At 32.1% G+C, this 12,870-nt stretch overlaps 1 protein-coding gene across 2 annotated transcripts in view; it reads right to left on the minus strand.

The window, feature by feature from the left end:
- Pde8 (phosphodiesterase 8) overlaps positions 1-12,870 on the minus strand; it is a 149,731-nt gene that overhangs the window by 96,913 nt on the left and 39,948 nt on the right. The window lies entirely within an intron of this gene.

Genomic DNA, 12,870 nt, shown 5'->3' on the forward strand with positions numbered 1-12,870 from the left:
AATTTAGTATATAATTTTTGTTTCAGCTTCACGCTCTATCCCGCAAACCGCAGGGTAAGAAGAGAAAACGGATAACGAAGCTTCTTAAGTTTTGCGTAAAATTTTTAACAAACGTATAAGAATTTTGACGTAGCTTGATGAGAACGTATGGCTTAGTGGTCAAGGGCTTAAACACTTCCCAAAATTTTTATAAATGTAAAAAAAACAATTTTACCAAATTCAGACGAAGCTTGAAGCCATTAATTGCCAAATACGAAAACATAGTTAAAAAATCTTCAACAATTAATTTTCTTTAAGCATCAAAATCTAAATACATACTGAACACGTTGTTTTGAAGTTACGTCCAATCCGATAAGATAGTGATGTGACATCACGAAGCGGTTTAACATAATCATAGGATAAATTGAATGTCATAAATCGTTTCTGGCCCCGTTCCGTTTTGTCTAATCGTGGTGACGTCACTAGCCCAATATTGTATATAGCTGGCAAATTTCACATTTCATATTATAATGTGATAAACGATTTGTTACATTAATAGTATGGAAATATTTTGTGGAGAATACAAAAGAAATAAGTTATATTTGGTTACACAAAAACTTTTTATTTCTCTGTTTAGTAATTTTCCTAATTAATTTCGTTTTTGTACTTTACGTTAACTATGTACTTTTTTAAATGTGGTTTTATTCATTAATATTTTTTTTAATAATTAAACTCGTATTTTTTGTAGATAAAAAAATCTAGTATCATGGACAATCTGTTCTAACTTAATTCGAGACTCCAACTCCGCTCCGTAATGCCAGAGCGGAGAAATGAAAATAATAGACTGGCCCAATGGAGAGTTAACCCATTGTTATGTCGCTATGCTACTGTGGCCTCGAAACAACACGTTTCGAAAAAAGTAATATTACATCGTGTAACTTAACGCTGTTAGTTTTATTTTGGATATATCTCAATCAGGCTAGTTAAGGCCAGCCTTGGCGCAGGGATAACAAATGTGACTGTAAACGCGCCAAGTTCTGGGTTCGATTCCCAATCGAGAAAATTAAATATTTGATAATTTAATTTTTTTGTTATGGCCACGACAACAAGTGCGATATTGAGTTCCACCACCAGGGCACTCAACACGCGTTGCCTCCAATTTACACTAGGTTTCCTCTGCCCACCCTTCCGTATGCGGGATCAGTGTGACATAAAAAATACGAGTACCTAAATATTATCGAATTAAAAATGCACATTCATTCCCCGGATAAGAACAAACACGTTCCATTCAGCCGGATCGTAAATCTTGGAGATTACAAGGAGTTTTACTGCTAGTCTAGTTAGAAGTAAGCTGAAGCAGTTAACATGGTGACAGTATTATCCTGCCCGTTATCTCCTCCATTATCGTTATCGTAGAGTGACGCACGCTACAGACATCACTAATTTAAATATACCTATTTTGTCCTTGTCTTACGCAGTAAAGTAGGTCAAGTATATTTTTTAAACTCTAATATTGAGATAATTTTAAAAAGGTATTTCGTGTTTAAAATATGTATGTAAGAATGATAATTATATTTTTATACAATTTTCGACGACTTCCTGCCAGATGGGCCGACGACATAGAGGTTGGCGGGAAGCGGATGGGTCCGAAGAGCTGAGGATCGAGTGTGGTGGCGAGAATTGGGGAAGGCCTATGTCCAGCAGTGGACAAAAGTGGACAAAAGATGGCTGTTGATGATGATGATGACAATTTTGATTTATATGTACATGTGCTTAGTTGAGGACACAGTAGCACAGTAGAATAGTAACTGAGTATAAACAAGATGGTTATGGGTTCTATGCTCAATTTTTGGTACAGATTATTTTGTAAGCGTGTGACTGTAAACGCGACAGGTTACGGGTTTGATTCCTACTGGAGGAAATAAAACCTTTTGATTTCTTCGCTCTGGAATCGAGACAAAGGCGGCATTAAGTTCTGATACTTAACGCACAATCCCTTCAGAATTAGGGGGAAATGGGGAGCAGTGTACACTAGGCTCCTTTTGCCTAATCTGCTACGTGAAACTGTTATAAAATATATTTTCATTAAAGAAGAAGAAATTATTCTTTAATTATTTCTATCTTTTGTCTTTGTTTAACTTTAGGGTATATCCCCATATAGTATTATATAGTTTTTAAAACAGTTTATATTTTTACCTAAACTATTTCGTTAAAGTGATATTCCATTTTCATTACACTACTAAGTTGCAGAGCAGTTCCATACAATGTCGACTAATTTAAGAGTAAATGCTTCTACATTATATTAAAAGGACATTAAATGGCAGCATTACATCAATGATAAGGAAAATGGTGGAAAATGATTGCCGTGTTCTGAAGAACCGTGTACTTCAGAAAACAATTTAATAGGAACATGAAATTAAAATGTATCTTTAATTTAACTAAAATAAAGAATTATGTTGAAAATAATGATAAAATGTATGTGTTATTTATTGCAGAGTATGACTCTGCAAGTTTTGCTTGCGTGGAGAATCTTTCTTTTTTTCAAAAACTCTCTCTTTCTCTCTCTTAGTGCCCACCTACTCCGCAAGTACCCTCCAGGCTAGTTTCAGCTTTACAAGCTATTTACACAAAATTATAAAATAACTAACCAATATTATAAAATATCCAGAATTCGGCGAAAAGTGGAGAGAGTTTTAACACTATGTTCCCTCTGCCTACCCTGCTGTGTGCGGGATACAGCGTGAAGCTGATTTATTTATTTTTTTTTTGTTGTGAGTGTTATTTGGCAGTGCTAATTGAAAAGTTAATCTTTGACATCTAAGTAATTACATGTAAATATAGAAACAGTTTTCCTCTTCAATTATACATTGTTGCTTTCAAGTAAAGAAGAACTCACATAGGACGTCTAAACAAATTGTTTAACTTATAAGCAATCTAGTCGTAAGTGTTTATTCAAATAAAATGGTAAAATAACGTCGTCGAACGAAGACGCTACGCATGTAAGTTCGTTTCCCACTAATACTATTTTTATAATAATTCAAATAATATTTTAATTTCGCTCTGAAAACAAGGCACAGTGCGGCGTTTAGTTCCGCCACTCAACGAAAGGGAACCTTAACACTTTATATGTACATATGTGCACTTTTTCTGACCCCAATAAATAAAAAAAACAGCTTTTGAACTTGGCTGTATACGCTAGCGCGCGTCCTAACACTTTTATTGAACCTAGGTAAAAACTATACCTTTATAGTTACTTACGCATATTAATATCAAATATAAATATTTAATATTACTCTACAATGTTGAAATACTGTCAGTTTATTCGTTCATTAAATAATAATTGCTTAATAATGTTTATATTAGTTTCATTATAGCGGCAGACTGACAGAACAAAAGGTTTAGGTGTCGTCTGTCAGTTAATTTCAAAACGAAATATTTCGTTCCAACTTTATGTAAAATATAAATTGCGAAACTTGTCAAAGTTTACTAAACTGTAAATAAATTTTGAAAGTATTTGTTAATGTTTTTATAATAAAAATAAATGTTAATATTTTAGATATATTTTCAGTTCAGTTCAGTTGAAAGAATGGCAAATAAGATCTATGATGGAAAAGTGAGCGGTAAGAGAGGAGGGGGGGGGGGGGGTATGAAGAGGTTGATGACAGTGGACGAGGCGAAAGAGGTACGTAGAGACCGTAGCGCTTGGCGCTCCCTGGCTACCCCGCTAGGGATAAAGCGTGAGGCCTATTAAAATGGTCACCACCCGACAGAACCCACTACCCATCTCTAACTAATATAAACAAACCACGTATCTATTAAGTAAAAGGGGCATCCCATTCAATTTATTCGACGTTCAATAGCATTTCCTTCGAGCTACGTGTTCTCCAAGTCCAGTTACATCAACAGAATTCCCCATTTCCTTCAAGCAAGATTTATTGAAATATATAAAATGTATGTAAGCGGATATTGTGATTAGAATGTAATTTCTGTTCTCAAATGAATTTCGCTTTATTCTAAGCATATATAATGGAATTGTAATAGGGTATTTGTAATCATTTTAGAATATTTCATTTTATATAATATTACTTATATTATTTAGGTTAGGCTGAGGCTAGTAGTTGACTGTACATGCGACAGATAGTGGGTTCCATTCCCACTCGACGAAATAAAATATTTACCATTTTCATTTCTTCACGCTGTATATGCTGACAAATAGCAGGATAGGGTAGAAGGAGCCTAGTGTTAAGATAGTTCGTCAATTATCCAAACATTGCATATTAAGTGGCGGAGCTTAACGCCGCTTATAATGTTAATAGCAATATTATTTGAATATCTGTATGTTCCTGAAACACGTATATGTCGAGTTTTCTATTTGTCAATCTATCCATAGCGGTCTTTGTCAGGATAATCCGAAAAAAACCGATGAAAGTTTCTGCCGTGAACGTTCACGAGGTGGATTTTCAAAGCCTATTCAGCCAATTTGGATTCCGAAAACATTCAGATTTCCATTTCAAGTTTAGAAACAAACGGTACTCTGTTATTTCACTTTTGATAACGCCATCTATATATGATTTGAAGGTGTCGTAGTGCAGTGGTACAAGCGTATGACATTAAACGCAATGGTTGTAGGTTCAATTCAAAGGAGTGAATTATTATTGATTAATATTTCTTATTTCTTCCCTCAGGTGACAAACAAAACGCGGCGTTAAGTACCTCCACTCAACATACAATGCCTCGAAAATTCGGCAGAATGTGGGGAACGGAAAAAATACCAATACCATTTTTGTTATAAGTTCTGAGGTTAATAGACCAGTATGACGCAGTGAGCACAGAATCTCTGGGTTATAGTACACGTGATGATTGTGGATTCGATCTTATTAAGATGAATCAATTATGTTCATTTCAGTTCTACCATTACACAGGAATGGAACCAACATCCCGAATTCCGGCGGAAAGAGAATGTAGTGTTTTCACACTAGTTATCTCCTAACCTATCATCCGGGATCTCGGTATAAAGGGTGAAACTGAAAGAAAAATTAAGAAGAAAAATTATTCTTAAATTGCATTTATATACAAATTCAGGCAATATAGCGAAATTAGCTCGTACTTTAAGCAAGCACGTAGAACAGTATGCGGCCTAACTTACTCGTGGATGCTAAATGAGGCTTGAGACAAGAGCTGGCGTGTAATCTCTGTATATAATTTAATCTTAAATTACTTTATATTTACATAGATATAGCAAAATATAATTATTTAAAATCATTACAATCATTAGATAAAGTTGTAAAAAAAGCTCTATAAAATTTAAAATTCTTTGAAATATGTTTTGAAAAGAACTTTTTAGGAAAAGCAGGTTTTTTTAGGTTTTTTATTTTAGCCGAATTAAAGGAACTGGTATACACGACGAACTTGTAAACACGATGTAATGGAATTAGTTCATAAACGTTTATTTAATTTTTCAGCTCCACGCTGTATCCCACATACAGCAGGATAGGCGGAAGGAATTAATGACTAGTGTTAAAACACTTCATCCCCATTAAGACTTCCCGATTTCTGGAGGTATAATAAAAATAAAAACTAAACTTAAATATTTAAGTTTTCGAATAGAAATCGAACCTGTAACCAATCGCTCACATGTGCCTTTGCGCCACGACTGGCCTCACATATTGGTTTCATATTATAATACTATTCTATACTTATATACATAAATATACATTATATACTGTATGTATATATTTGTATAATTTATACAGTATGTATCGAACGTGACTACCAGCAGCTAAACACAATGCAGATGACATCTTACAACCCCGCACCGCACTTGGGTTCTTTATCTGCGGCTAAGTGCAGCTACTTAAGTTCTCCTTCGTCCGTTGACTCGGGAAAATTGTATATATTTAATATTTCATTTATAAATTTTAACCTCCAAAACAAAAATAGAAGTGTTGTAAGTTTGATGTGTTTGTTTGTATGTGTGTGTGTGTGTCTGTCTGTGGCACCGTAGCTCCGGAATTAATGAACCAATTTAATCGAAGCCTTGTTCAATGTGGTGCTCAAGCTACAAGTACTTTGCTGAGAGATATTTTTGGTGGAAGATTTTTTAAATGTTAATTTTTCAGAATTTCTAAACTATACAATTCATATTAACTTTCAAAAGTATATTTAATACCACAAGACTATAAATTAGAAAGATTTAATTTTAAACATAATTATAACCCATTTATTGCCTATAAATAGTCTAACGTAGCCTTTGTTATCGAAATATAAAATTAAATGTTCGTATATTAGTAATAATAATAATAATAATAATAAATAATTAATATTGAAGCAAAAACAGAAAAAAAAACAAAATTCTTTATTTTACAGCATACCTGTACAGGCGCGACGGTTTACTATATTCATATAGAAATTCTCTTAGTTTAATTACACATTAGTTTTAATTAAACAATGTTTGCAATACTAAATTCAAATTAATAAAATCATGTATGAAATTAGAAGGAATGTTAGTTAATTTTCCAGAGGCAAATTTTGAAGGTGATGTACAAGGCATATATTAATTTGACTTCTTTTTAATAATGAAAGCCCTTTTTTACATTTTTTCTTTGGTAAGTCTCCCTCATCTCAAAATAAAATTAATTGCATATTGATTTTGAAGTGACTTCAGCAGCTTCACAGCTTCACAGCTGGTGTTAGTAGGTTCTACCTCCACTAAAGATATGAAGAAGTGGTAACTTCTTATGGGAAGGTGAACCACTTCGTTACGTAACGCATAGTTACGATGTCAGTCTATCTGGCGTCCTTTTCTCTCACGCATACGGCATCGGTAGGAAGGTTTCTCTTCTCTTATTCTAACTCACAGCCCTAGCCTTATTCGGAGAGACGCTTCTCTCCTCTCTTCGTATGACTCAGTGTTTGGTGTACGATATACATATATTGTACTGTTCACAGTGATCATATAACCTAAATACGAATTGTTACTTTTAATAGATTAAATAATGATACTAATTAATATCTATTACACATTTAAGAATTGCAACTAATAATAAAATATATTTCATAATCAATAAGACATTTTATTAACAAATAACCCCTTCCTCCCTTACATTGTCATATTGATATACATAAAGTTTAAGTAATAACTTTTTTTCTCAAGTTAAGCAATTTCAATATTTCTTTCCACGACTAGGAATCGAATCCACAACATGTCGCGTTTCCAATCGCACGCTTATGCTGAGGCGTCAAGACTATTTTAAAACTTCTTCGCCTTAAACCTATAACTTCGAAGTTATTGACATAATATTTAAATTATACAATTATTGAATATTATTCTAACAACTTAACTATTTTTCTGACAGAATAGTTTCCAATTGTCAGTTATTTATATAACTTCAAGTTTTACAGATAAAGTTAAAATAGAGATATATATATATATATTTTAATTAGATTATTTGTGGAATGAACCATTTTGTATGGAAAATAATTTAATATATTTTTTAATATCTGTTTAGGGTTCTATACATCAGTAGGAAAAACAGTACCCTTATAGGATTTGCACTTTGTTGAACGTCTGTCCGTTTCTCAAGAGCATTTATCTCGAAATCAAAAGATACTAGCATTTATGCACCGATTTTGCTTCATTTTGTATGATATTTATGATATTAGCCGCGTAACCAAATCTATAAGGTTCAAAATAATAACGTAAATCTTGTACTTCCCGTGTACCTATAATCTTGAAATTAGTACAGAACCCTCGGTAAACGAAAACGATTCACACTTGACCGGTGTTTTAAATAATAATTAATATTTATCAATTTATCGTCATTAAAATATACTATTTACATATATATATATATATATATACTAAATATACGTTGAATGCTTACAGGAAATCGTTATACTTATTATAAGAGATGCCAACGGATTCCACAACAACTTCCTAAGAGCTAAAGAAACAAGCAAACCTAATAAAATGTTACATATAACTAATTGGAAGCAGTATGACATGCCTGGTGCCATTGAAGATGAGTTATTAAAAATAATATTACACAAGATAGCACTATTCAGGGCCCTGAGGTACTGTCCTTACGAAGGTGGCATGGATGCCTGCTTAAATTCAAATATGAATTCCGTTGTTAAAAAAATTATCGCTGATACATTATTGGAAAGAAAATATCCTCATAGTAGCAAAATGGAGCCAAGAGGCGGTGGAATTCGTATTGATGTTGGATTTAAATGGGTTATGGGTCGTTAGGTCGTCATTATGGGTTTAGAGGGGTTATAGGTCGTTAGGTCGTCAAATTAAAGTAATTTAGCAAACATAAAATCTGTATCATTTCAAAGCTGTAGTCTCATTTACTGTGTACAACACGCAATGCCTCCAGAATTCGGTCTAAAGTGGGGAACGTAAGGGTCTAAATGGGAACGGAGTATCCTAACACAAGGTTTCCAGGTTCCTGCCTGCCTGTTACATGCGGAATATCACATCTAATGTAATAATAACTAATTGCATGTATATAGCACCGTCCGTGGTCATGGTGTTTTAGAGCATTAAAAAAAAATTTGCTTATTAGATTTTTTACTGAGAATGGTGATTTACAGCCATTTACAAACATACTTTAAAATTTGTCTACCGAAGGGAACCTAATATTAAAAATAAAAACTTAAAAAAATGTAGAGATCGTACGTAGCGTTTAGCGCTCCGTTCTCTCCGATTACCTCGCAAGGGATAAAGCGTGAAGCTATGTATATATGTACATATGTAAAAACTTTAAAAAAATCAACCGAAAAAAAATTAAGAAATAAAAAAATAACAACCCTTTTAAATATTTAACTCAATAATTAAAATCCTATATACCTATGTAATTAATCAACCAGCACCAAAAAAAGAATCGAATAATAATATCAAGAGTCCAGCTTGCCTTGCCATCTCCGTTTATAAGCCTGACTGGTCCTCAAAAGCGTGAAATAGACTAGAATGGAAGAAGTGGAGAGAGGCCTTTGCCCAACAATAGGATAGTATACAGGCTAGGGAAAAAAAATATCAAGAGTAATACAAAAATAAACTGCGTATGTCTTATATAATTATATATTTTATTATTTTTCCAATTATAATTATGTCAGTTATTTCTTTCAGCTTTCATTGTTTTTGCTGCTATCGCTTTGATTATTTCCGATTCTGGTTTTTTTAAACAATCTTTGGAAGTAGGGAAAGGGCAATATTTGTGGTCTTTATATAAAATTATATTTTGTGCAATTTTTCTCATTAACTTCATTTCAACAGCATGGGATAGAGAAAATTTACCCCAATTGTTTACGTAAAACGTGTTTATTTTTTCCCCGTTTACAATCCATAGCGATCCTTGCAGGAGGCTTAGAAGTACTGTCTACAAAAAAAAATAGATTTTACTTTATATTAAATCTAGGTTAACAAAATAGTAAGGCCAGTCGTGGTACAAGTGGGGGGTTGTGGATTCGATTCCCAATTGACGAAGCGACTCGCTCTGGTTACGACGAGACAAAACAAGATATTGACACACAAGCAATGAATACAGAATTCTGCGAAAAATGGGGAACGGAAGTGTCTTAATAGGAACGGAGTGTCCTAGCATTAGTTTACCAGGTTCCCTTTGGCTACTCCTCGAAGTGCAAGATACAACGAAGCAAGACGAAAAAAAATAATAAAGTATACGATAAAATTATATAACGAAAAACTAAACCTTGTTGGAAGCGTGTGTTAAAATTTCAAACGGAAAATATAAATAAATTAATTGTTTATTTATCAATTTTATTTAATTTATATTAATAATTTTAGCTCACCAGAATTATTACTTTCATATTTCTAATCTTTCACTAACTCTTGCTTATAGTTAAATGACTGTTTTAAAAGACTTCATAAATTATGTTTAATTAAAAAGTCTTGATTATAATGTAAATTGTTATCACGAAAGGTAATTGATTATAATTTTTTCTATACTAGCGTTAAATTCTATTACACATATGCCTGTACAGGGTTCATGGTATTTCCAAACGAAGATTTGGAACTGAATTTCATATTTTTCCAACACAAACTGAATATATTATATTTAATAAAGAAAAATATAATAACTTTGTTATCAATAGCTTAACTGGTATTTTAAAAGTTAAATCAACTTCACGCTGTATCCCCCCACAGCTGGGTAGGCAGAGGGAACCTAGTGTTAAGATACACCGTACCACAGAGCGAATAAATGGAAATTTTCCATTTATTCGCTCTGTGGTACGGTGCGGTGGCTTTGTGGTTTCAATGCGATTGTTGGACATAGGCAGAAGGAAACTGGGAACCTAGAGTTAAGACATTCCATTCTCTCTCGAAGAAATGGAAATATAAATTTGAATAAATATTTCATTCCTCGGAGAGGGCGTCGCGTTTACAGACGCACGCCTGCACTTGCCTGCTTGCTACGCTTGCCATGCGCCAGGCAGTCATATATTAAATAATACTTATTAAACAATGTTTATATTGTAAATGAATTTATTATATTAATCAATATCAGATTTCTTATTTAGATTATCCAGCTTTTTCTGTCATCTGATACAAAACCTTTAAACAAAATCTTTAGAAAAAACGTGTTATTGTCTGGAAATGGCCAGGAAATTATTATTTATCATTATTATTTTGTTCTTGATTGTTTCTAGTTATGCAAGTTACTGGGAACGTAACCCGAGATATTTGTTTTCTACGCTAGAGTTCGCGGAAGACGCCGAGTTGCGTTCTCAGCGATATAGAATAAAGAAGATAACAAGTCGTTGTTAGCATGTATATGTTAGTATAAGGTTAAGCACGCTTTTCCTAATAGGTTTAGGTTTGGTTTTAGTTTATTGAAATTTATTTTAATTTAAATCATAAAATAAATTTAGTTAGGGTCGTTGTTAACATATCATTTTGTTAACGCATTTAGACATATGTTATAAAGTATTATTTTAATATATTTTTTTAAATAATACTAATTTTTATTACAACAAAAGACTCCCAAACTTGACTATCTTATTAATAAAATATTTATTAAAAACTTCGTTACTACATTCTTTCAGAATCTCTTATATTTTTTTTATATCCAAGTTTAGATTAGTCTTTAATATAATAAATAATTATAAGAAATCAATATTTTTAAACAAGTACATTATACAAATTCTACATTTTCCATCCGCTTTTCAAAAATTCTTAGCTTATTTTAAGAACCTAACACCACAACCAGACTATCTTTATATATAAAATGCATTTATTCGTGCTAAAATATAACTAGCTACCTACTCTTATTTTGATAATTTAATGACAAAAAAATAAAAGAATGTCTTAGAAAATAGAAGATATTCCGTAAATATTACCATAGATTTATAGAAACTTAAATAAAATTGAAAAAAAAAAACAACTTTTCACATACATATTTTATTATTTTTCCAAATATTAACTTTAAATTACTTGTAATTTCGTATTTCAACCGTTCTTCTCATCATTCAATGTTCGTGCAGCTATAGCTTTAATGATATCCGATTCCGATTTCTTGGAACAGTCTTTGGTGTTTTTAAAAGGACAATACTTTTTGTCTCTATATAAGAGTATGTATTCTGCCAGTTTCTTGACCACGTTCATATTGACTGAACGGGGTAGCGAGTACTTACCCCAGTTGTTAACATAAAATGTTTTTATCTTTTGACCATTTACCCTCAATATCGAATCTTGCAAGAGGCATAGCAGAACTAGCTATAAATTACAAAAATATTTTATTTTATATATTAATTTTCATAGAATTTTATCTATATGTTTAGCGTGTTAATGCGACAGGTTGTGAGTTTGATTCCCACTCGAAGAAATAAAATATTTCATATTTTAATTTCTTCTCTATAGTGGTTTCGAGGCAAAGCGCGGCAAGGAATTCCATCACTCAAGCCACCAGAATTTGCTGGAAAGTGGGGAGCTACATGCGGGATGCAGCGTGAAGCTGACGAAAGGAATTTTATCACTTGATGTACACTATTTAAGAAAAATTTGCTTACCAATAACAAGCTTTTCATTTTTCTAATCTCTTATTGACGACTGTTTCTTACAGTTAGAGTTAACTGTTTTAGAATGCCTTATAAATTAGGTAGGCGTGTTCAATCAAAAATTTTTTGATTACAATGTAAATCGTTATCGCGAAAGAAAATTGATTATTAATAATTAATTGATTATTAATAATTTCACAGTTTTTTTTAACATTTGGGTGCACTTTAAGTCGAAATTTGTATTGGTGCAGGCTTTATTTTAATAAGTCGGTAATATAATACAAAGTTATTATACATATATTTTACATAAAACTATAAAAAAATTAGCTATTTTTCCAGTAATTATGATGAAAGATGAGATGAGAAGACATACAATTTCCAATATTGTATTACAATGGCACCCCAATCTGTATGTCTTTTTTATATTTTGCTAGCGACCCGCTCCTGTCTTCGCGCGCTTGAACAACCCAATTATTTATTTACTAAACCCGATTACTTACGTGTTATAATAATATTAAATAACTTTTTTATACTTTACGCATTGCGCTCGACAAGAAAATAACCAAAAGCTGTCTTAAGGTTGGCCACAACTCGTCGACCGTACTGTACTTGACTTTATTAAACTAATAACTAAAACTATCACAATTATTAATAAAAGGGTATCTAATTTACTAAATTCATATAGATATCATAGCACGTCTAATTATTATTATTATTATTTTCTATATCAATTTGATGAATAATAGTCAATTATATATTAATAATATTAATCGATAAATAGTAATTTGCTTTGAGAATGTACCGATATCTAGTATTTATTACGATAGTGTTACCGGAACTTCTTATCGCTTCTGATTCCTTAATAGTATT

Source organism: Heliconius melpomene, chromosome 14 (genome assembly GCF_056956725.1).
Source record: "Heliconius melpomene rosina isolate 202511_hmr_F chromosome 14, ASM5695672v1, whole genome shotgun sequence".
NCBI classification, from domain to species: Eukaryota; Metazoa; Arthropoda; class Insecta; order Lepidoptera; family Nymphalidae; genus Heliconius; species Heliconius melpomene.